The sequence below is a fragment of the Oryctolagus cuniculus genome, chromosome 7 (assembly GCF_964237555.1).
Source record: "Oryctolagus cuniculus chromosome 7, mOryCun1.1, whole genome shotgun sequence".
NCBI lineage: Eukaryota > Metazoa > Chordata > Mammalia > Lagomorpha > Leporidae > Oryctolagus > Oryctolagus cuniculus.
The window spans coordinates 95343947-95367900 of record NC_091438.1 but is presented as its reverse complement, the minus strand read 5'-3'; the positions used below and the strand labels follow the sequence as shown (position 1 = coordinate 95367900).

General features: G+C 38.6%; 1 protein-coding gene across 2 annotated transcripts in view; it reads left to right on the top strand.

Moving 5' to 3' along the window:
- Positions 1 to 23954, top strand: part of ST6GALNAC3 (ST6 N-acetylgalactosaminide alpha-2,6-sialyltransferase 3) — a 615791-nt gene that overhangs the window by 534668 nt on the left and 57169 nt on the right. The gene's annotated exons all lie outside the window — the stretch shown is intronic.

The window sequence follows — 23954 nt, the reverse complement described above, 5'->3', positions numbered from 1 at the left end:
ACTGTCATGCAAAGGAGTATATTCCTCCAGCTTGTTAGTTTGCCCCTAATTAGGCCATAAACTTGAGCTTGCAGTATGGGTTCTTGATGGAAACAAAATAATGGGAAGCTGTTGATCATGCCAGTGCCTTTTGGATGCATAGACCCCTGCAGGAGGCGAAGTAATCACTGAAGAATGGAAACAATCTCCAAGCCTCCAATAATTTATTGTGATTTATTTTTTCATTCTAAATACTTCTTTTTGTACCTAATTTGAATTTGTAACGTTATTTTTTATTAAAGACCCTTAATCCACTCCCATTTGTATGGGCCTCAGGGCCTATGCAATGTGGATCCACCCTACCAGTGTACTTAATTCAGCAGATGATGCCAACCTGCAATGCAAGGCCAGATTCAGAATTCAGTGCCAAACTAGGAATGGATCCACTGTCCACACTGACCTGGAGACATCAAATCATAACACAAGAAGAGGATGGGGTGTTGTGTCTCAGTGGTTCAAGCCACTACTTGGAATGTCCACATCCCTACTCATTTGTTTCAGGCAGTCCCAGACAGTTGGCAACCCAATCCTCAATAAATAGGATGAAAAATCAGAAAGAGAGAAGGGATGAGAAGAGGACAGTAGAATGGAAAGGAAGGAAATAGAGAAAGGATATTTATATTTCCCTGCTGTATGTGTAGAAAACAAAAGAGAGATTTTTGTACTCTGTTTTCAGGAGATGCCTGGATCAATTAAATATGTTGTTTAAGGCCTTCTTTTTCTAGGTTTTAATGCTTCACAGCACCGTAACACATCTGATTAGAGTTTCAATTCTAGGTTTAATGTACTCTGCAAGCTGGCATAGACTCTTAACAGTATGCACATCCACGGAATCCACTATTGCCTTACTTTGATATGACTGGCCAAGTAAGATACCAACAGGAGAGCAGTCATCAAAGAAACAAAGGGGAGGGCCAATTGTTTTTTATGCATGACATTTTACTAGAAAAACTCAAAAAAGAAAGACTGCTTCTAAGAATGCACTAAAACTAACAATGTGGTGTTCTAAAATGTCATATTTTCCTTTCTTTTGCACAATAAAACATTTTAAAGCTGCACCTTCAGGCACTTGTAGGCCACTCCACCAGAGGCAATAATATCCAAATGTGAAGGTACTTAATCATATTGCGGTTTTAATTCCTTTGATATTTCAGAGATATCCTTTGAACAGCCCAAATCAAATCAGACTGATACTTACAGAAAATAGATCTCTCTTGTGGATCCTTATATTGTGGTTCCAAATAACTATTGTACATTTCTGTTATTTTTCTTGACAGTGCTTCAGCTTGTCCAAAGTGGGTATGGAACTCCGTGATCAGTTTACGGATGATGAGAAGAGGGGGAGCTGCTTTTTCTAAATTCCTAATCCTGGAACTCTCAATTTGGTGTCAGGACCACAGGCGTTCTGACAAGTAGATGTTATAATTTCACTAAGCAAATAATTATATATCTCAGTGCCTCAGCAGTCATGTCTGTTTGGTAAAAATAAGATTATTGCTACCTTGAGTTCTTATGACAATGGCACAAAAGGCTTAAGAAATTAAAGAAAGGAAGAAAACACTTTAAAGTCAAGACAGGAATCATATTTTATTCTTTTGTATCCCTGTGCCTGGCAAAATGCCCAGTTAACTCACTGTGAGCATTTGGAAGTTCCTTATCTATGTGTCGTTCCATTTGGTAAGCCACCTTGTGAAGCAGCTATTAATATCCCCTATTTGTAAAGCTCAGAGAGGCCTAGTGCCTTGCCCAAAATCAGACAACAAGGACAGAGTAGAGACCTGAGCCAAACCTTTCCCTTATAAGTGCTGTCTGCTCCTCTTTGCAGGATACCTGCACATTGCTTCAGCCTTTGAACTGATTTGGGTGTTAAGTATTTCACATTGTTTTAACACACCAAAGCCTATCTACAGAAGTGTTCTGGAAGCTGTGTGCCCAAGCCTGCTTCTATGTAGTGTGTGTACTTTCTGCATGGCACTCTCTTTGCAGGCCATCTCTGTCTCAGCGTGTGGGCTGTCTATAAACCCTGTGCAGTCACATTGTAATTTGGAATCTCTACAGGAGCCCAACTGCATCGAACCAATGCATGAGTTAACATCTCCTTCAACACACACACAACCATTTCCCATGTACGCTGACAATTTTTACCCAACCAAACTGCAGCAGACTAAGGTTCTGCATTATGGAGCTGAGACGATACAAAGGCATCGTGGCAATACTGACACACAGTACATTACTTAGCGTGCAGGTGCATTAATGAGCCTTTGCTTCAAATCCCAGGTTTGCCAAGAATCTGTCTGCTCATCTATCAAAGCGAAGTCATCTCTCTCATGTGTGATGGAAATGCTAGGCATATTCATGCCTGTGCTAAACATTTCCTGGAACCCGTCGCACAAGATTCATTTTCCAAATGGATTTTGTTAATTTAATTTATTTTGTTATTTTTGTAACTACAAACCTAGAGAAAAATTGAGAAGAATAAATGGGGTTAAACTGCCCCTGGGGATGGTTTGTCTGTGGATGCATCCCAGGTGCACAGAGCAGACTGTAATGAGTGCTGCTTGTCAAAGGATCTGAGTCGCGTTTTACAGAATAAAATAACTCCTTTTTTTAGCAGTTGATAAACCATCCTCTAGGGAAATGAATGAAGGGCCATATACTGCTGTCTCTGCTGCCCAAACATACACTTGTTTGAAGTGAAGGGAACAAAAACAAAACAAAACAAAAAAACCCCACTGGCTTCTCTATTTTCAAGTTACATTTTCCTTCCAAGACATATTTTGTTGTGGTGGTACAAAACAAGATCAGTAAATGCAAGGAAAAGGAAATATTCCAGCCAGAAAATGGATTCTGGCTTGCCAAAAATGAATTAATGGAAACATGGCAGGTCGCTCATTTACCCAAACACAGGGGCTGTCAGGTTAACCTTGTGTGGGCTAAGACAACTAAAGAAATTTCTGTGTTTGTCCTGGTGCAAAATTAGCCCAGGCAAATCAAAACAAGACTCCTAGGCAAACTAAAATGACATGTTCAAAATAAAAATCATGTTAATGTCAGTTGCAAATGTAACTTTATTAGCAAGTCAACTTTGGGAAAAGTGCTGCTTGGATGAGAAAATTTGATTGCCTAAAAAATAAATCCCAAATAATTAATTCTTTTTATAGGTATACAATTAGGATCACATCATTTGGGAGCTTCTCCCTACTTCTTCTCACCCAATCTATTATTTATGGCTGTGAGTTAGGTTATACTCCCGAATACCCTATTTCTCACCAGAAACAGCACTGAGTAATTGAGTGCCGCAGGGCTTGCTGTTCAATACTGAGTCATTTTGATTAGACCCATATTTTATCACTTGTGCTATTAGCATCAGTAATTTTTTTTCAGCTACGAAACTCCTATGTTCTTAGACTTGATGTTCATAAAATTAAGAAAATCAATTTCTAACATCTACTTTTCTCTTCAAGAATCAAATGACAGCATCTTCTCTCTGTCAAAGAGTCCAAATCAATGATCATTTTCTCTCTGAGGCGAGGTGAGAACCTCATCCACTTTCTGTAATCAAGCAGCAAAATTAGAGGGGGCCTGGGCCATGATCTGAACTTTGGAAGCAATGGATCTAATGTAGATAATTAATCCAGCTGTTTGAGTAGTGTGCACTCATGTTGGTTGAGCTAATAATGTCCACAATAAATCAATAACAAATGTAAACCTATATAAAAATATCTTTACAAACTATACACCTTTATGGGCTATTAATAAAAATGTATGTAGAGTATTGAGCACTCCTTCACCTGTGCTTTGGATCATCTGTCCTCAGGCCAAGGGTTTTTCTTTATCTTTCCCTTTCTCCTTCCCTGTTTTCCCTTTCCCTCCCTCTTTTTTTCCTTTCTTTCTATTTTATCTTCAGTTATTTCTCTTTATTGTTCATTTTTCTTTGCATTGAATACATAGTTGCTTAATTCCATCCATTTTTTCATTTTTTATTCCCCGAATCCTATATTCTCCTCAGTTTCCTGTGATAAGTCTTCCATATTTCATGGCTAACTATAAGGAAGGTGCATAGCTTCAATGTCTTTATTCCAAACATTCAGATTTTTCCCTCACACATCTGTTTTCTGACACTTTCACACCAGAACGGTTACCAATGACATCCAATGTTGCCGAACTACAGGAACATGTTTTTGTTTTTGTCTTTCTGGAGCATTTGATGCATCTTCTTTTATCAAAATGCCCTCGTTTCTTGCACTCAGGGACAGAACTCTGTTTTTTTTTTTTCTTCAATTCCTTCTTTGAATTCATTGCCTCTTCATGATACAGAAATACCATCTTCTCCAGGACTTTTTTCTTGGTTCTCTCTTTTTCCATTGTACACCTCATCCCAGGGTGGCACCATTCATGTCTATGGCTAAGGTATCTCTTATTTGACCCTGTTCTCAGCCAATGCCTGCTGAAATCCTGACCCAAAGGTCTGCCATATGTCTCTATTTCATGATCCTTGTATACAAATAAAACTGAAATTTCCCCAAACGTAAAGCATCCTCTCCTTTCCCAAAGCCTCTCTTTGGCATATTCTTGGTGATGATCAAAGATTCTATCCAGGCCTAAAGTCAGAAACTCAGCCATTCATGTTTTTCTAACGTATTTTCTACATTCATTTTTACACCAAATCTTATCCAGTCTACCACATATCAGCACACTTCTCATTCTCACTGCCTTTACATGGTCATTTATCCACTGAATTATGCAAAATATTCTCAAATCTCCCTGCTTCTGGTATGACCTTCTCCAAAATGCAAATACAATCATGACAGATCCCAGTTAAAATTTCTCTGTGGATTCCCACTGTTCCTAGCCCTGGGTTTAGAATATGAGACTTTTTCTTAACTCACCCAAAATGTCTCTCCTGCCTCCATGGCTCCCTCCCAAGTCTATAGCTATATACACTACTTTGATTTTTACAAGTACGTTGTATCTTTCCTCTAATCACTCCAAGTCTTCCCTTTGCCCTAGGATAATATTTCGACCCTCTTCCTCTTCAACTTCCAACTTATTTTTCAACATTTATAATGACTTCTACTGTGAAGTCTGGTTTAAAGCCCCCACTGTAGTTCACCTACCCTCTCTTAACCTTGCTTAACTTTATTCTAGTCAAGAATGGTAACATTCAATGTGCATTCGTGGACCTTGAGTTTATCATGATGCCTACCTCTTATTAGATGTTCAGTAAATATTTATAGAAGAAATGAACAAATTCATGAAAGAATGAGGAAGTGACTGAGCCACTCTAGAGCACTTGGATCAAAAAATACCGGTTACTTGTATATATCCATCTATTTTAACAGAGGTAGTTTCAACATTGATAAAGGTCAGTCATTTGTGTATCAGTTAAAGGATTTTCTCGGCCATGATGTTATCATAGGTTGTAGATCCTCTTTCAGAAACTGTTTTGTTAGGGAACGGTGTTAAAACCCTCGTCCCCATTAACCTCCATTTTAAACCTTCAGAGCTCTAGATGTATTTGCTATCTTATAAATAAAAACATTATTTTTTCCTGGCAAAAAGAATGGAATGATAACTAGGATTTATAAATAGGAAATAAAATTTCTCTGTGCCTGAGTCAGTGTGTGCTCTTTGTTTCACATATTTCATGAGGGGCAGAATTCATTATCACCCTGTTACATATGTGTTAATTCAAAACCATTGTGGCACTCACTGTACTTTGTACTATTTGGCCCCGATGATCTGGAGAGTAATGATTTATGCAAAATCAAAGGGAGAACAAAGGGAGGAATGCTCCTGCCTTTTGTTGCAACTCTCTTAATAAAAATTGTCTCCCATTTAAGCAAAAGGTATAATGACTACATCACTTTGTATCTATTGTTTTTATTGCATGTAAGCATTTTCGCTTAGGCAAATTTTATCTTCCTTGTAATAAAATAATTAACCAGTTTCTTAAAATCAACAAAATGTCAGCCAGAATCACTGCTGCATATTTTTTTCCTTAATGTCCAAGCAACTGGTGGATTGATTGGCTTATAATTTTTCACTTGAATCATGTTTTTTCTTACCTATCCCAATAATATCTCAGTGTCTAATTTAATGTGTAAATAGGTAATGGTAGTTTCTTAACCATGTAGCATACGATTTCTTTTTTTTTTTTGTAATGAAAGAAGATGGTGGACTTAGATCATTGAAATAGTACCTGGCACATATGAAGTGTTGTTAAGTGATCAATAAATATTATGTGAATGAATGAACTCAAGGCCAGATGGAATGAAAAAATAATAGGAGTGAAGCTATGATTAGTAATTTTTTTGTTTGTTTTATACCAATCACCTCATGGTAGTTTCCCCGAAATAATTTATTGTGCATGTGACAAGCACTTTATATCCTTATGTCACCTGCTTCCACTCCCTTCCTCCATCAATTTTTGGGAGAATTTTTGCCAGATCACCAGATGCACACTGTTAGTTACTAAAGAATCTTTTGCCTGTCTCTTTAGCTTCTCCAAAAATACTGCACACATTTCTTCATTTGTTTTTAAGGCAATGCTGTATGTGTAATCATGTGTGAATCTTTATTGAACACTTATGGAATGAGCCACCTGTTCTTACAAATTAGCTGAGTTCTCAAGAAGGCCCAAATTAGTGAATTAGTTGATGAAGAAAATTTGCTGCAGAGACAGCAGGCAGCTAAGGAATTTTTCAGCTTGTCAAAAGTATTGTTAGTCTCACAGCTTGGCAGGAAGACAAGAAGATACCATTTTGAACAATTCTAGGTAGTGACTTAGTACCTTAAACTCAGTCGAGAAGAAAATGAAATTGCTTGTCTTATCAGTTAAAGAGAAGGCTTGTTGATCTCAGACCAGTCCAGAAAGTTAACGAAGTTTTGTAGGAATGATAATCTTTTCCCAGTGATCGATGTGGCTAGATTAGAAGTGAGTTTCCAGGGCAGTTGTAGGGAACAGGCTTCATCTTTTCAGATGTACTTCTGGCTGAAGGCAATGCTGGACAGTCTCAGAGGTCACTTGGCCATGTTTAATCTGAGAGGTGCAAGGCATCTGTTGATGCTTACAGACTGCTAAAGTAATGACCAGTCCTGGGGAGAGGTACTACCTTGCAGGCCCTCTCCCAAGCATCCGGTCATGCACTGAAATATCAGAGCCAACATGAACCCACCAGTGGGTCACTGTTACCTGCCTGTTCTTTCCACATTTAATTCCAATTTGGAAGAAGATATGGCCAAGGTGGCAAATTTCCTTGTGATACAGGGCATCAAATTTCATTTTAGGAAAAGTCATCACTAGTTGAATAGCATAATGAAAAAAAAAGCCAATTCATTAATTTCCTCTCCAATAGAAATACTATTAACATAATTGTATTTTTCCTCTGGTCTTGTGCTTCTGGGAGGTAATGAGTAGTCTGGTCATGTTCTTGGACTCCCAAGAATGGTGGGAATGGTGGGTGGCAGGAGCAGCAGAAAAGGCTCTAAGAACAATATTCATTCTGAAGAGATACCTTTATCTTTCCCTTCTAATCTTGTGGGTAATAAAATGCTCATAATTCAATAAATATTCATTGAACACCTACTATATGCCAAGTACTGTTTAGATACTGGAAATACTGTAATGAATAATGCAGAACTGCCTTAGTTGAGGTTATAATCTATGGAAAGTAGAAGGCAGAGGGTAGAAATACTCAGAAAAAAAACCTTGACAATCTAATAAAAAAATTATAACCAAACTGATTTAAATAAATACTGATAAGACCTGGTATCTGGCATGGTTTTGAGTGATGATGTGTTAAATTCAAAATTAGGAATTTTTATCTAACTGTGAGTCTAAAACAGTGGATTACACAAAAATGAGACATCATATCAGTCTTATTTCTAGATGATATTTTACAGTCTTTTGACAATTATTTAAGTTGCACACAGAATTTATCACCATTTGAATAGGATATATTAGGATCATAGACTCTCAGAGATGAACTTATATGGTCTGTTCTCTCTGTTCCAACCTACTCGATCCTCCTTCTCCCCATGGCTGAATTCTGTCTTTGACATTTTAAACAGTAACAATCTCCAGGCATAGAAAGCTCTTTATAGAGAAAGCTCTCTACTTTCTGAAGCAGCATGTTCCACCAGCCAGTAGCTCCAGTTTTAAAAATAATCTTCCATATATTAATCTGAAATCAATGGACCCATCATTTCTTCTGCTCAAGGTTATGTGCAAGTCTCTCGGAACTGTCTCAGGCAGCAAGGTAGAAGCACGAACTTCTTTCTTTCCCAAGCTTCAACATTAAACATCATTTAAGTCTCCAAGGTGTGAGATTCTTCCATAAAACTGATGAAGAAAATGACAGCTTATCAAGAACACCAGGGGCACATGGAAAAACTGGTAATGAAGTGATTTGGCTTTGACATCTGTCATTCCTTTTTGACGAGGTTGATTAACTCATTTGGCAAGTTGAGGAGGTGGCACCTTCCTCCCTCACTGATCTGTGTGCATCCTTTCTTGATCCATATGTAAAGACAAAGAAGTTGGCCTTTTAAACTCTGACCCTTCCATTGGGTGGAATATATCGCAACAGCTGAGCCATTTCTGTAGAGACCCTGAATATCTAATTGCAGGTGGAGACAGACAAAATACCTACTTTTTGAAAGCAGGAAAGAGACTCTAACATACACAACATGCTGATGCTGTCAGTGTTGAAGTGTCTTGGTACAAGACGTTGAAAAGTTTATCATTATGTGCAAAGGAAATGAAAATCTAATTTAATTACCAATGGAAAGATAATAATTGTTTCCTTTCCAACATCATCATTAACACATTACCAGGTTCATTGTAAAAAAGAAACAATTGAGTCTTCTCTCCATCTTGTGATCTCCAGTAACACCAGAAAAACGGTGTCATATCTTCTTATGCCTTTAATGGTCAATCAGCAGAAAGATTATTCATTAATTTCATCATAGTGTATTCACCAAATATTAAGAATCAAGGCTGTGTCAGGCACTATCATAAGTACAGAGACCAAAGGAGAAGGGCATTCTGTACAGTGTAGGCAAAAGGCTTGTAAATCATCTGAAGGCAGTGGAGAGCTACTGACTCGTTTGGAAGAAAAGAATAATAATAGCAGAATTGCACTTCAGAGCACTCATTCTGACTAGAGTGTGCAGAAACAATTAAAAGAGAGTAAGGAGGGTAGGTACAACTAAGAGTGGATACTACTTGCTTTCTAGAATGTCAGTGGGAAATAATGAAAGGTTAAAGAAAACAAACTAGTAGTATATGAATGGATCAGAGTGGGCAGGGTTAGGTGAGAAGAGGGGGCAGATTTGATGGTAGCAAGTGTGAGAATGGTGGGGGAACCAAGAAAAACCCACAAATTTCTGATGTGGGGAGTTGAAAGGGATGCCGGTGCCCCTACTGGTGTAGGGAAGCGGTCAGATAGTGCAGGTACAACTATGATAGGTAGTGTTGTGTTCACCAGTGATGGTCTTTGTGCAATAGGGCCCGGGAATTTCTTTTTAGATACGGAAGCTCAGCTTGGTGGAATAATGGACTGCATGGTGGAGAACTGGCACCTTTTCTTTGAAGCATTAGCTTTCCTTTTTTAAATAAGAGCTCCTGGTTGAAAGCTGCATGTCAGATCCCATATGGGGGCTCTAAGATCTAATTTTACTTAAGGGCCCCATAGCTCCAAGGCTAGCCAAGATTCTGAGAAGATATCAAATAAAAATCTTGGAACCAATGGAAAGCAATTTTCATAATTAGGAGGAACACAGCACCCCATATATCATCGTTAGTCTGAGACAAGGAACAGAAGGTGGAGGGAGGAGGATGGTTTCTCTAAACAGGGAACAGGTGGCCAGTGTAGTCAAGGCCATCTAGGGAAACCTTAGGCAACTCTGCACAAAGAATTTCCCTGCTTCTCCCCTAGAGACTGTCAGAGGCAGCCGGAGAACAGGATTATTAGTTATTTGGCAGTGGTACTTCTCTCTGTGATGATGCTTTTTTTTTTAACAAAGGCACAAAGAGAGACCAAGGAATAGAACTCAACAGCACCCATAGACACTATGGAAAATGAAATGTTTTTGCATTACCTGTTAAACCAAAGTTTTGATATCACAAAATGACCAAGAAGAAATTTGGCTTTCATTTGAATTGCTTCCTGCAAAGTTAATTGTTTGCTCTCAATCTGTAATTGATGATAGCTTTTCCCTCGCTGCAGTTAAACCAAGGAATTTTGGCAGGCTAGTGCTAGACACAAACAGGTAGTTAACACCCCAAAAGGAGCTGAAGCATTTGTCTTCTGAGACACAGACTGTGCAAATTTCTCTGGCTTACAAAAGAGACATCAGTTACACCTTAGAACCTGTCTTGTAGACTTAGTTTCATAAAAGTTGTATAATAACTTTGGAATGAACAGATGATGTGTCAGAAGAGATGCTGGAGGGAGAGCCCAAGCAGCCATTTCCACTGTAGTTGCAAAGGACAAGAGAATTCTCATAGCTAGAGAAGTCAGTTTGCATAAATAACTAATTCCCTTCAGTGTCATTACATGTATATACATGTGTATTGTATGCTCTTCTGAAACTGCCAACCACACTAATACTCCAAAGACTAGAAAGTCCATTATTGATCTAGTGGAATCTCATGCCTAGTGTGCCCCCTCCTCCTGAAGCTCTAAAAATTCTGTTGCCTTCACTGTCTTGTTCAAGCCCTGTCTTCATCTCTTCATAAAGCCCTTTCCTAATGGCTGTTGACATCCTTGATTTCCCTTTTCCCTGAAATATGTACAGTCTGTGCCTAAAATGGTGTGACCATCCACTTTGAGGGATTGTTCTGTAATGGCGACTTCCCCTCCCACCAGATATTGAGCCCAAAACCAGCTCCGATGTTGCTTCTCCACTACCCTGAGGTATCTAGAACATCAGGTATCGTGGATTCATTGGACAGCAGCCACACTGCTGCTCTACCCCCAACAGAAAGAGAAGAAGGAAAAAAGAAACAAAATAGAACTAAGACAAAGCAAATGTCTATCCCTGTTGTTCAAAAATGAAGATTGTGACTTTATGCAAGTTCTTTGTAGACTTGCTGCATAATTACTCAGATATAATGGCAACGAAAAAGGAGGAGAAATTTTTAAATGTTTTCACTCTTTTTTGATCTGTTTTGCTTTATCTAATTTGTCCTCATTAAATCTTATCCAAGTACATCTTCATCTTCTCATTACTCTAATTTTGATTAGAAGAAAATAGAATGAAGAGCTTTTTGAACCCTCCAAGGGAATTGTTTTGTTGGAAAAAAAAAACTCAATACTAGGTTTCTGTTGCCCCTGCCTCCTTCTGCTAGGAAGATAACCTTTAGCAAGAGCTATGGCCTCTTCATCTTTTAGTGGAAATTGGTCTTGTGAAAATGAGGCCTGATAGTATCTTGGCTCACTAATTCATGCCATGTGGGCCAAAATTAAAGCATTAAAATTTCATAGATGTAATATCATTTATAAATCATGTCATAAAAACACTCATTTTCCCATAGACCTTGAAAACTGGCATGTCTTCTTCCTCCAGCTGTTGCTGAAAGTTCATTACAGCATACCAGTACCTGTCAAAACCAAAGCTGTGGCACAGTGCGAAAATATTCAGCATGGGCACTTTCAAAGCACCATGACGCTATGCTCATCCCTGACACGCACTTGCTGTAGGTAATGGTAATGCAGCCTGCAAGCTCAGTGCAGTGAGAGACCTTGGCAGACCTAGAGTAACAGATCATGTGAGTCTGGGAGAGCAGTTTCCTTATCCTTCATGCCTTTGTTAGTTTCACCTGGAGAAAGAGAGCATCTACCACTTCCTCCAAGTTTCTCTCCTCTAAAATTTCCATATGTTAAGTGGATCAGGACAGCAAACTAATTAAGTAGATGGTCAATATTTACCACATTTCAAAAATGACAATGTCAGACAACTCTTTTGGCCATTTATCCTTAGGTTGCAGATGGGGACTTGGTAACTGTTTCAGTGGCAGAAATAACTTGTCATAGTTTCCTGTGCAGATTTTAGAAAACTGTCTTTGGCTATGCCTGTATAAAAAATTCTTTTGTTCATTTGAAATAGAGGAAATTAGAATATCCATGTTGAGGTGTTTCTGGGATGTGAATGAAACATGGTTGTTTGGCTTGTGGATACTAATGGATATATAATCACATTGGCTAACTATAAAATCCCTATTGATAAAACACTTTCATCTAAAATGATCCACTACTTTCTTGAAACGTACTGACTTTTGAAAATAATGTAGCAATGGCCGGCGCCGCGGCTCAATAGGCTAATCCTCCACCTAGCGGCGCCGGCACACCGGGTTCTAGTCCCGGGCGGGGCGCCAGATTCTGTCCCGGTTGCCCCTCTTCCAGGCCAGCCCTCTGCTATGGCCCGGGAGTGCAGTGGAGGATGGCCCAAGTGCTTGGGCCCTGCACCCCATGAGAGACCAGGAGAAGCACCTGGCTCCTGGCTTCGGATCAGCGTGATGCGCCAGCCGCAGCGCGCCAGCCGTGGTGGCCATTGGAGGGTGAACCAACTGCAAAAAGAAGACCTTTCTCTCTGTCTCTCTCTCTCACTATCTACTCTGCCTGTCAAAAAAAAAATGTAGCAGCTTGCAAGTAAGGATTTCTGTATTGTGTAAACAGCTAGATGTAGTAAGCAAACAGATGTAAGAAACCATTTTCATACCATAATCTGGACTTTGTTACTTTTTTAGGAGTTTGGATTTTTGGGTTGATTTTTTTGTATTGCTCTGTAGTAATTTCACTGTGCTAGCAATTTCATACTGTAGTGGTAGGATGGGCACTTTGACCTTTGATACAGAAATAGATAACACCTCTTTTTTTGGCTTAATTTTTGAGACTGGAGAAGATTCTCTATATTTAGCATTAAAGATTAGCCACCAGGGAATTTTCAGCTACTGTGAAATTCTTAAATCTAGTACATTTTTTGCAGGCTGAAATTGACAGGGGGACAGACACCTAATAGTGTAGAATTCCCTTAGCCTTTAAGGCACAGCATCTGTATGCACATCCACATGGGCACATTTCATATATGTCACATGCCTGCTCTGATTTAAAAATAATACAGTTTCCAGACTCATGCAGACCTTTAACCTCCAAAATCATAAATTAATTAATATTATTGAAAGGATGGAAACTTGATTAAATTATGATGTTAAGAAGGTGGGCCGGGTAGGCTCTATAGGTAATTGGGTACATACCCAATTGGAATGTAGTTAATATGAGTTAGTTATAAAAGCCAGGAAGTTTGGCCTAGCTGCTCTCTGTGCTCCCTGTCTTGCCATGTGGCCTTTCCTCCACAAATGGCCGAGCCAATAGGGCCCACCAGTCTTGAACTATGAACCTCCAAATCTGTGAGCTGAAGTAAACTTCCTTTCTTCATAAGTAGTTTGTCACAAGTATTTCATTATAGTGATGAAAAGCTGACAAATATGCTACCCATGCCACCAAGATTATATCTCTGGTACATAACCGGAAATATGTTTTTTTTTTCCAAAGAAACCTTTTATTTAATGAGTACAAATTTTATAAGTACAACTTTAGGAATATAGTGATTCTTCTCCTCATACCCGCTCTCCTTCTCCAACTCCCACCCCACATCCTCCTCCCTCTCTCATTCCCAGTCTCATTCTCCATTAAGAAAAAAATAATAATAATAAACTATTCCTCAACAGTGAAGATAAGGGCTGTTCAAGTCATTGCTTCTCAAAGTGTCATTTTCACTTCTACAGATTTCCTTTCACAGGCTCTATTAGATATCACAGATCAGGAAGAACATATGGTATTTGTGCCTTTGGGACTGGCTTATTTCACTAAGTATGATGTTTTACAGATTCATCTATTTTGTTGCAAAAAAACCTGGATTTCATTTTTTACTACTGCATAGTATTCCATAGAGTACATATCCCATAATTTCTTTATCCAGTCTTCCATTGATAGGCATTTAGGTTGATTCCATGTCTTTGCTATTGTGAATTGAGCTACAATAAACATGGGGGTGCCGATAACTCTTTTATTTGTTGATTTCATTTCCCTTGGATACATTCCCAGGAGTAAAATGCACTGAATCTGTAAATTGCTTTCAGAAGAGTGGACATTTGATGATATTGGTTCTTCAAATCCATGAATGTGGAAGATTTTTCCTTTTTTTTTTGTAATTATTCTATTTCTTCAATGTTTTGTAATTCTCATTGTAGAGATCTTTGATATACTTGGTTAAATCTATTCCAAGTTTTTTGATTTTTTGTAGCTATTGTGAATGGGATCGATCTTAAAAATTCTTTTTCAGCTGCAGCATTGTCTGTGTATACAAAGGCTGTTGATTTTTGTGTATTGATTTTATATCCTGCTACTTTATCAAACTTTTCTATGAGTTCCAATAATCTCTTGGTAGAGTCTTATGGATACCCTATATATGGAATCATGTCATCTGCAAATAGGATAGTTTGACTTCCTCTTTCCCAATTTGAATCCCTTTGATTTTATTTTCTTGTGTGATGGCTCTGGCTAAATCTTACAGGACTATATTGAATAGCCATGGCAGGAGCAGGCATTCTTGTCAGGTTCTGGATCTCAGTGGGAATGCTTGCAATTTTTTCCCATTCAATAGGATGCTGGGCATGGGTTTGTCATAAATTCAATTGATTGTGTTGAGGAATATTCATTCTATATCCAATTTGCTTGAAATTTTCATCATGAAAGAGTATTGTATTTTAAGGCTGGTGCCGCGGTTCAACAGGCTAATCTTCCACCTAGCGGCGCTGGCACACCAGGTTCTAGTCCCGGGTGGGGCACCAGATTCTGTCCGGTTGCCCCTCTTCCAGGCCAGCTCTCTGCTGTGGCCTGGGAGTGCAGTGGAGGATGGCCCAAGTGCTTGGGCCCTGCACCCCATGGGAGACCAGGAGAAGCACCTGGCTCCTGCCTTTGGATTAGCGCAGTGCGCTGGTTGCAGCGCACCGGCCGCGGCGGCCATTGGAGGGTGAACCAACGGCAAAGGAAGACCTTTCTCTCTGTCTCTCTCTTTCACTATCCACTCTGCCTGTCAAAAAAAAAAAAAAAAAAGAGTATTGTATTTTAGCAAATGCTGTCTCTAAATCTGTTAAGGTAATCATATGGATTTTGTTCTTCAATTTGTTAATGTGATGTATCACATTGATTAATTTGCAAATGTTGAACCATCCCTGCATACCAGGGATAAATCCCACTTGGCCTGGGTGGATGATCTTTCTGATGTGTTGTTGGACTTGATTGCCCAGAATTTTGTTGAGGATTTTTGTGCCTGTGTTTATCAGGGAAATTGGTCATAGTTCTTTTCTCTCTTGTGTCTTCTGCAGATTTAGGAATTAAGGTGATGCTGGCTTGATAGAAGAATTGGGAGGATTCCCTCCCTTTCAGTTGTTTTGAATAACTTGAGAAGAAGAGGAGTTACTTCTTCTTTAAGTGGTAGAATTCAGCAGTGAAGCCATTCGGTTCTGCACTTTTCTTTATTGGGAGGTTCTTTATTATTGATTCAGTTTCCATCTTGGTTATGGATCTGTTTAGGTTTTATATGTCTGTATGGTTCAATTTAGGTAGGTTGTATGTGTCCAGGAATCAACATATTTTTTCCAGGTTTCCCAGTTTGTTGGTATACAACTCTTCATAGTAATTTCTGATGATTCCTTTTATTTTTGTGGTGTCTGTTGTTACATTTCCTTTTTTATCTCTAATTTTGATTTGGGTCTTCTTTCTCCTTTTTTTTGGTTAACTGGGCAAATGGTATGTCAATTTTTTTTTTCCAAAAAAACAAGCTCTTCGTTTTGCTGATCTTTTATATTTGTTTTTGGTTTCAATTTCGTTGATTTCTTCTCCAATTTGAATTATTTCTTTTCTCCTACTAGTTTTGGGTTTGGTTTGCTGTTGTTTTCTAGATCCTTGAGATGCATTGATAGCTCATTTATTTGGTGCCTTTCCAATTTCTTGATGTAGGCACCAATTGCTGTAAACTTTACTCTTCACATTGATTTTGCTGTATCCCATAAGTTTTGATATGTTGTATTGTGGTCTTCATTTGTTTCCAGAAATTTTTTTATTTCTCTTTTGATTTCTGCTGTGACCCACTGTTCATTCAGGAGCATGCTGTTCAGTCTCCATGTGTTTGCATATGTTCTAGAGATTCCTGAGTTGCTAAATTAAAGCTTCATTGTATTGTGGTCCAAGGAGATGCATGGTATGATTTTGATTTTGATTTTGATTTTGATTTTTTTTGAATTCACTGAGACTTGTTTTATGGCCTAGCATGTGGTCAATCCTAGAGAAGGTTCCATACACAGGTGAGAAGAATGTGTATTCTGCAACTCTAGGATGAAAAGCTCTATAGATATCAGTTAGGTCCATTTGGTGTATAGTGTCGATTAAATCTGCTGTTTCCTTGTTGATTTTCTGTCTGGTTGATCTGTCCACTGCTGAAAGTGGAGTATTGAAGTCCCCAATACTATTGTATTGGAGTCTAAGTCTCTCTTTAAATCCATTAACATATCTTTTAAATAGCCAGGTGCCCTTAACTAAGGTGCATATAAATTTATAATAGTCACATCTTACTGTTGAATTGATTTCTTAATCATTATGTAGTACCCTTCTTTGTCTCTTTTAACAGTTTTTGTTTAAAATCTATTTTGTCTCATATTAGGATAGCTACACCAACTCTTTATTTGTTTCTGTTAGCATGGAATATCTTTTTCCATCCTTTCACTTTCAGTCTGCATGCATCTTTGTTGGTGAGATGTGTTTCTTGTAGGCAGCAAAAATAGATAGATTTTGTTTTTTAATCCATTAGCCAGAGTGTGTCTTATAAATGGAGACTTGAGGCCATTTACATTCAAGGCGATTATTGATAAGTAACAAATTTCCCCTGCCATTTTTCCGTAAATATTCCTATTTTTAATTTTAGATTTCCTTCGTGCTTTTACTGCAAGATTTCCTTCTTTTAGTTCTTCCATAGTGATGACCATGTTTCTGTGTTTCTGTGTGCAGAACGTCGTTAAATATCTTCTGCAGGACTGGATTGGTGGTGACAAAATCCTTTAGTTTCTGTTTGAGGTGGAAGGTCTTTTTCACCTTTGTTGGTAAATGAGAGCTTTGCAGGGTATACTATTTTGGTTTGACAATTTTTTGTCTTATGACTTGGACTATATCTTGCCATTCTCTCCTGGCCTGTAGTGTTTCTGACGAGAAGTTTGCTGTGAGTCTAATTGGAGATCATCTGAAAGTAATCTGGCATTTCTCTCATGCACATTTTAGAATCTTTTCTATGTTTTACTGGGAGAGTTTGATTACAATGTATCATCATGAAGATCTTTCTGGTCATGTGTATTAGAAGTTCTATGTGCTTCCTGTACTTGGATGCCCCTTTCTTTCTCCAAATTGGGCATATTTTCTCTCATTATTTCACTAAAAGGGCCTACTAATTCTTTCTCTCTTCCACACCTTCAGGAACTCCTAGAACTCATATGTTGGTTCATTCAACAGTATCATGTAGATTCCCAACAGTGTTTTTTAGTTTTCTAATTTCTTCTCCTTGTGTTCGGTCTGACTGTTTAATTTCCTGTGCTTTGTCTTCTAAGTCCGATATTCTTTCTTCTGCTTCACTGATTCTGTTTTTAAGACTTTCTACAATATTTTTATTTGTTGTACTGAATTTTTCATTTCCAAGATTTCATTTTGATTTCTCTTTAGGATCTCAATTTCGAGGGGGAAATTTTCTTTTATGTCATGTATGGATTTCATTAGTACATGCATTTGCTTCTGATTATTTCTAAGTAATCTTATGATCAAATTTTTAAATTCCATTTCTGGCATTTCTTTAATCTCATCATCTTACAATCTAGTATTGTAGTGTTGTGTTCTTTTGGGGTGTCAAGTTGTCTTTCTTATTCTTGTTTCTTGGGTTCATGTGTTTGTTATTCAGCATTTGTAGGAATACTCCTTGGTTTTTTTGATTTTTCACTGTGGCAGCTTTTTCTTTGCACTATGTCTGATTGAATTGGTGAAGTATCTGCTTTCAGTGAATACCTATAAGCTTGTCGTGGGAGAGGCCAGGGAGCCCTGTTCAGTGTTCCAGGATGAAGGGTGTGTTTGAGGTGATAGGTGAAACACCTAGGTTTGGTGTGGTCTATCTCCTTTTTTTTTTTTTTTTAATCCGAGGGCTGATTTCTTCTTGTGTGTTGGCTTAGACTCAGCTGAGCTCCTCTCCACCAGGGATACCCATGCCTGGGCACCAACCCAGTAAGTATATTATTCATCTGCTCTGCCACAGGATCACACAAAGGATCTGTAAGCTCAGATTTCCCAGCAATGTCCCTCGCCAGGTAACTAGGAAGCCCTGATTGCATAGAGGCTCCCACAGTGACTGCCCAATGTCCCAGCCACACCCTGACTCCTCCCATGCAGCCTCGGTGATTTTCATAATTCCTGCACATAAGCCTCCCACAGTCAGGAGAGACTCAGCCCCCTGCCTATTCTCCCCACCAGACTCAGGAGTCTCTGCTTGGCTCATTGCTGGGTGCAGACAGGAGTTGGTGCAGCTGTTATTTATGTACAAAATGGCGCCTGCTCTCTGTCAGCTTATTATAGGATGCCTTTGCAGGATGATCAGGGAGAGAGAAAAATGTGCCCCCTACTTTTTTTCTCCTCTAGTTTGGGGAGTACACTATACCCTACAGGGCTTCAAGCCAGTTTCTCTCTAGGCTCTTCCTTCAGCTTTTTTGCCAGTGGCTTGGGCTGTTGCAGTCTCACCTCATTCTCCAACACTGGTGCAGAGGCTCTCAGCTGCTGGGGTCCTAGTTGTATGCCTCTTCGCCCTCCATGTAGGTATACTGTGTTCCTCCAATTTACGCAGAGTTTCATCTGCTGTTTTCTCCCTAACTCTTCCCAGAGAATGTACTCTTTGCACTTTTTTTAAAACTATTTTCTCCTAGACTTGAGCAGCAAGCTCCCTCACTACTCCACCATCTTAATCCAATCCCCTGGAAATACGGTTTTCTGCTAGTTGAAATATATGTTTACTTGTTATCCCGAGATGCCTTCTCTGACAAGGTTAAAAAATTTATGAAGAATGTCAGTGAGATGCATCTGGGAAATATATCTGTGCATATACAGATTTGTGTGTACATGGTTGTACATACTTATATGTTCTATAAAAATGTACTGACACAGGAAGTTCCTGTTTTCTTTCTATGATGTTTACATATATGCATATGTTTCCACACTGAGTATATCTTTGAATGTTCCTGACCATTAGATGTGAAACTTGACTGGAAACTCTGTAAGAGCATGAATTAGCCAAATCCTTCTTATATTTAGATACATGAGTTCATATGTCTTTTTGCTTTGTGGAGAATTGCAAAAACACACAAATGTATAATGAGCCTCTACACATTCAACACCATATCCAGCAAACATCAACTCATTGGTCAGTCTTCTCCCATCTCCATCATCAATCCAATCCTTCCAACCCGTCCCCGCTATGATTTTGAGGCAAATCCAAGATCATATTACAGTCATGCATCAATTAACAATGGGGATATGTTCTGAGAGGTGCATCAATAGTTCTTTTTTTGTCATTGTGGGAACATCATAGTGTGTACATACAAAGACTAAAGCAGAAATCACTAAGAAATATGGGCCCACCATCTTATACTTGTATGTGGTCCATCATAGACCAAAATATCATTATGGAGAGCATAACTTGATTCCAATTATAAATATGTCATAATGTACTTTCAAAAGCTAAAAACTCAGGTTTTTTTTTAAAATGTACTTATTTATTTGAAAGGCAGAGTTACAGAGAGAGGGAGAGACACAGAGAAAGAGAGAGAAATCCCTCAAGTTTGCTGTTTCACTCCCCAGATGGCTGCAATAGCCAGGGCTGGGCCAGGCCAAAGCTAAGAGCCAGGAGCTTCATCCAGGTCTCCCACATTGGTGGCAGGGGCCCAAACACTTGGGCCATCTTCTGCTCCATTTCGCAGGCCATTAGCAGGAGCTGGATCAGAAGTGAAACATCCAGGACATGAATTAGTGCCCATATGGAATACTGATTTGCAGGGAGCAGCTTTACCCACTACTTCAAATTATTGGCCCCAGAAATTCCGGTTTTTAATGTATGACCAAAATACCAATATCATATTCAAAGGTTAACCATAATTCTTACTATCAATAAGTATCCTGTAAATGAAATTATCTCATGTGTCATACTTTTTCTAAAAAAATTAAGATTCAAATTAAGCCCACACATTGAGGCTGATTGATATGTCTTTAAGACTTTTTAAAATATAAGGGTATCTACTTTCTATTGCCTTTGTTGAAGACTCATGGCTATTTGATCTGTAGCTTCATGCAGTCTATCTTTTACTGGTAGCAATCCCAATGGTATAGTTTTATATGTTCTTAGGTTTCCTATTTACCATAATTAACACTTGGATCTAGAGATTGATAATAAAAGATCTGATTTTTTTTTTTTTGGCAAGACACCTACATAACTGGTGCTATCTATTTAATGGAAAGTGCACAGTATTATTGTGTCTTTTGGAGATGCCTAGGTCTTTTGTTCATCAGAAATTAGACCATGGTTGGGGCCGACGCTGTGGCACACTAGGTTAATCCTTCACCTGCGGCACCAGCATCCCATATGGGCACCAGTTCTAGTCCCGGTTGCTCCTCTTCCAGTCCAGCTCTCTGCTGTTGCCTAGGAGGGCAGTGGAGGATGGCCCAAGTCCTTGGGCCCCTGCATCCACGTGGGAGACCAGGAAGAGGCACCTGGCTCCTGGCTTTGGATCTGTGCAGCGCTGGCTGTGGCGGCCATTTGGGGAGTGAACCAGCAGAAGGAAGACCTTTCTCTCTGTCTCCTCTCTCACTGTCTAACTCTACCTGTCAAATAAAAACAAAATTAAAAAAAAAGAAATTAACCATGGTGATTGTCTTATTTTCTGATGGTATTTCTAGAATAAAAGATATTCCTCATATCTGCTCATTGGTTACCAGTTAATGTAAAAAAGGAGGCTAGGCCGGCGCCGTGGCTCAATAGGCTAATCCTCCGCCTTGCGGCGCTGGCACACCAGGTTCTAGTCCCAGTCGGGGTGCCAGATTCTGTCCCGGTTGCCCCTCTTCCAGGCCAGCTCTCTGCTGTGGCCCGGGAGTGCAGTGGAGGATGGCCCAAGTCCTTGGGCCCTGCACCCGTATGGGAGACCAGGAAAAGCACCTGGCTCCTGGCTTCGGATCAGCGCGATGTGCCGGTCACAGCACACCGGCCACACCGGCCATTGGAGGGTGAACCAATGGCAAAAGGAAGACCTTTCTCTCTGTCTCTGTCTCTCTCTCTCTCTCTCTCACTGTCCACTCTGCCTGTCAAAAATAAAAAAAAAAAAAAAGGAGGCTAAATTCTTCATTCCTTTAAGTTTTCAAAATAATGAGTTAGTTCCCTGGCAGATTCCGTCAGTGTTCAATTTTCATGGATTTAAAATTTATTAAAGTATTTTTATCCATTGTGGTTTTCATTCTTATTAAGGCTCAAATTGTGCCATATTTCACTGTTAATGTTGGCTTCTAAGATTTTTTTCACATATTCTTTTTAACTCTTTACTCCAGGTTGTTGCATCCCAGGGTGTCTGGAAATGGCTGCTATACTTCTCCTTTTACTCAGCCTACCCCTCTCTTGCTCTTTCCAGGGTTCTATAACATGGTTTTAATTTTACATTGGCTCCTCAAGGGCCTAGTTTTCAAATATAAATTATGGTGCAACACATATATGCCAGCACACATTAGTTTCAACAGATTTTTAAAATTCTTCACATGTTCATGCTATCTTAAGTACTCACATTTTCATGTTTCTTAGGGATCCACATTCACTTGGTGTTTTGAATTCTAAATTTGTGGTGGTCTCTTAACCACAGGTTGCAAATTGCTATGATCTTTTGTGTCTTCATCTCTGCTTGGCACATGGTAGTCACTTAACTACTTATTAAATGAATCAATAAAAAATGATTAAACAAATAAACCATTGATCTACTTTAATTTTGAGGTATAAATATCATTTTAGATATTTTGCTGTGAAACTGACAACCAACTCAGTGGATAAGAGAGACTTGGTACAGTATGAGCACAATGAAAGTGCATTTCTTGAACCTTCTGCAAAGAGGGCTTCAACAGGAAACTGCCCCTTTTAAGGAGAAGTATTCCCTGTGTGGTTTTTGCAGACACTAATTTTGATAAGCACCAAAACAAGACACATGCTTTGGAGGGTTATGGGATTTTGTGCCAAGCGGTTGAAATAATTTAATGAATCTGGATGGGTAGAGGTAGCATAGAATTATGGCTGTTTAATCCATTTTTTTCTGATCTGTTTAGGTGATTTATGTATTCTGATTTCCCTGAATTGTTTAGTGCCGAGATTTCATGGAAATAGGTGTTCTAAAAGCCACTAAATATTGTTTTTTAATTACCTCACGGCCTCAAAGGAACAAGTAATCCTCATCTTCTTTTTATTGGCACTAAAATTCTCTATAACCACCAGCTCCCATAAAGATCATTCTTTTTAAAGCCTTGTTTTCTTCCTAAAGAATGTTGGTTTTTTAGATAGATCACTGCAGAGTGGAGTTAGGAAAGAAATGATCGTTGTCATTCAAGTCAGTGTTTCATAATATATCCAGGTCTATGTGTTACAACAAAATTATTTGTCCCCTAAACAGATGAAGCAATTCTTTGGTAATATGCCATGTATCTGTGTTCACATATACACTGTTCCCTGTGCACTTACTAAATCCATAGTTGTCAAGTATCTTATTCCTTAAATCAATAGTCTACACACAATTTTTACTGCATTTCCACCAATGACAAATAATTTTTGAGCATTTAACCTCTAAAAATTAGGTTGGACCACATGAAATTAATATTTAATGGATTTAAAATAGTTGAGCATTGGCAATTTCATGTTTTCTCAATTTTCATTTTTACTTGTTAATTACAAATATTCACACATACATAAGTACTACTATCACAATTTAGAATACTAACACACAATAACTCTTCAGGTGAGGATCACTCACATAGTGGATATAATCTGTATTTTAGATAGTCTCCTGATTAATTTTCAGTTGTTTAGAGAGTTCTGATCAAATCAGATAGCCAGTTTCTACCCTAGCATATTTTTAACCTGAAGCCCAAACTAGATGAATTGACTGCCAGTTTCTCGTGTCCATGTGCTTGCACAGTTACTATTTTTTGTCAACCAATTTTTTTGAAGAAATATATTTTTCTAGTTTGAGGGCTAATTAAAATTCAAAACTAAATGATATAATAAATATATAAGCCAGTTTTACTAGACAACTTAAATCAAAATATGTCATTATATCCTCAAGGAGATTTTTGTTGACCCTGTGACATGTGGATGAGTGATGGTACCATTGTCAAGTAGGACATTAATTTTTTGTAGAATATATTTATAATTTTTCAAATGTAAATGAAAGTTTAAATCTAACTTGAGCTGCGCTTCCCATGTGTGCCTTTCCACATGGCTCAGATTTCTCTCAGCCTGGTGGCTGGGTTCTGAGATAAAGCATCTCAAATGCAAACATTACAAGAAAACCAGCACATTGTCTAGGCTTCTATGACCTAATCTTGGAAGTCACACAATGTCTTTTCCTTAGTTAAACCAGTTACAAGCCAAGTCAGATTCAAGAGGACAGGACATGGTCCTTTCTGTGGAAAGAATATTGAAGCATCTTTGGCCTTTGTTTATAATCCACCATTCTACCCCATGCATGAATCCCATAGCACACTTAAAAGCCATCAAATCTACTACCTCTAGTGACAAAGCTATTTATC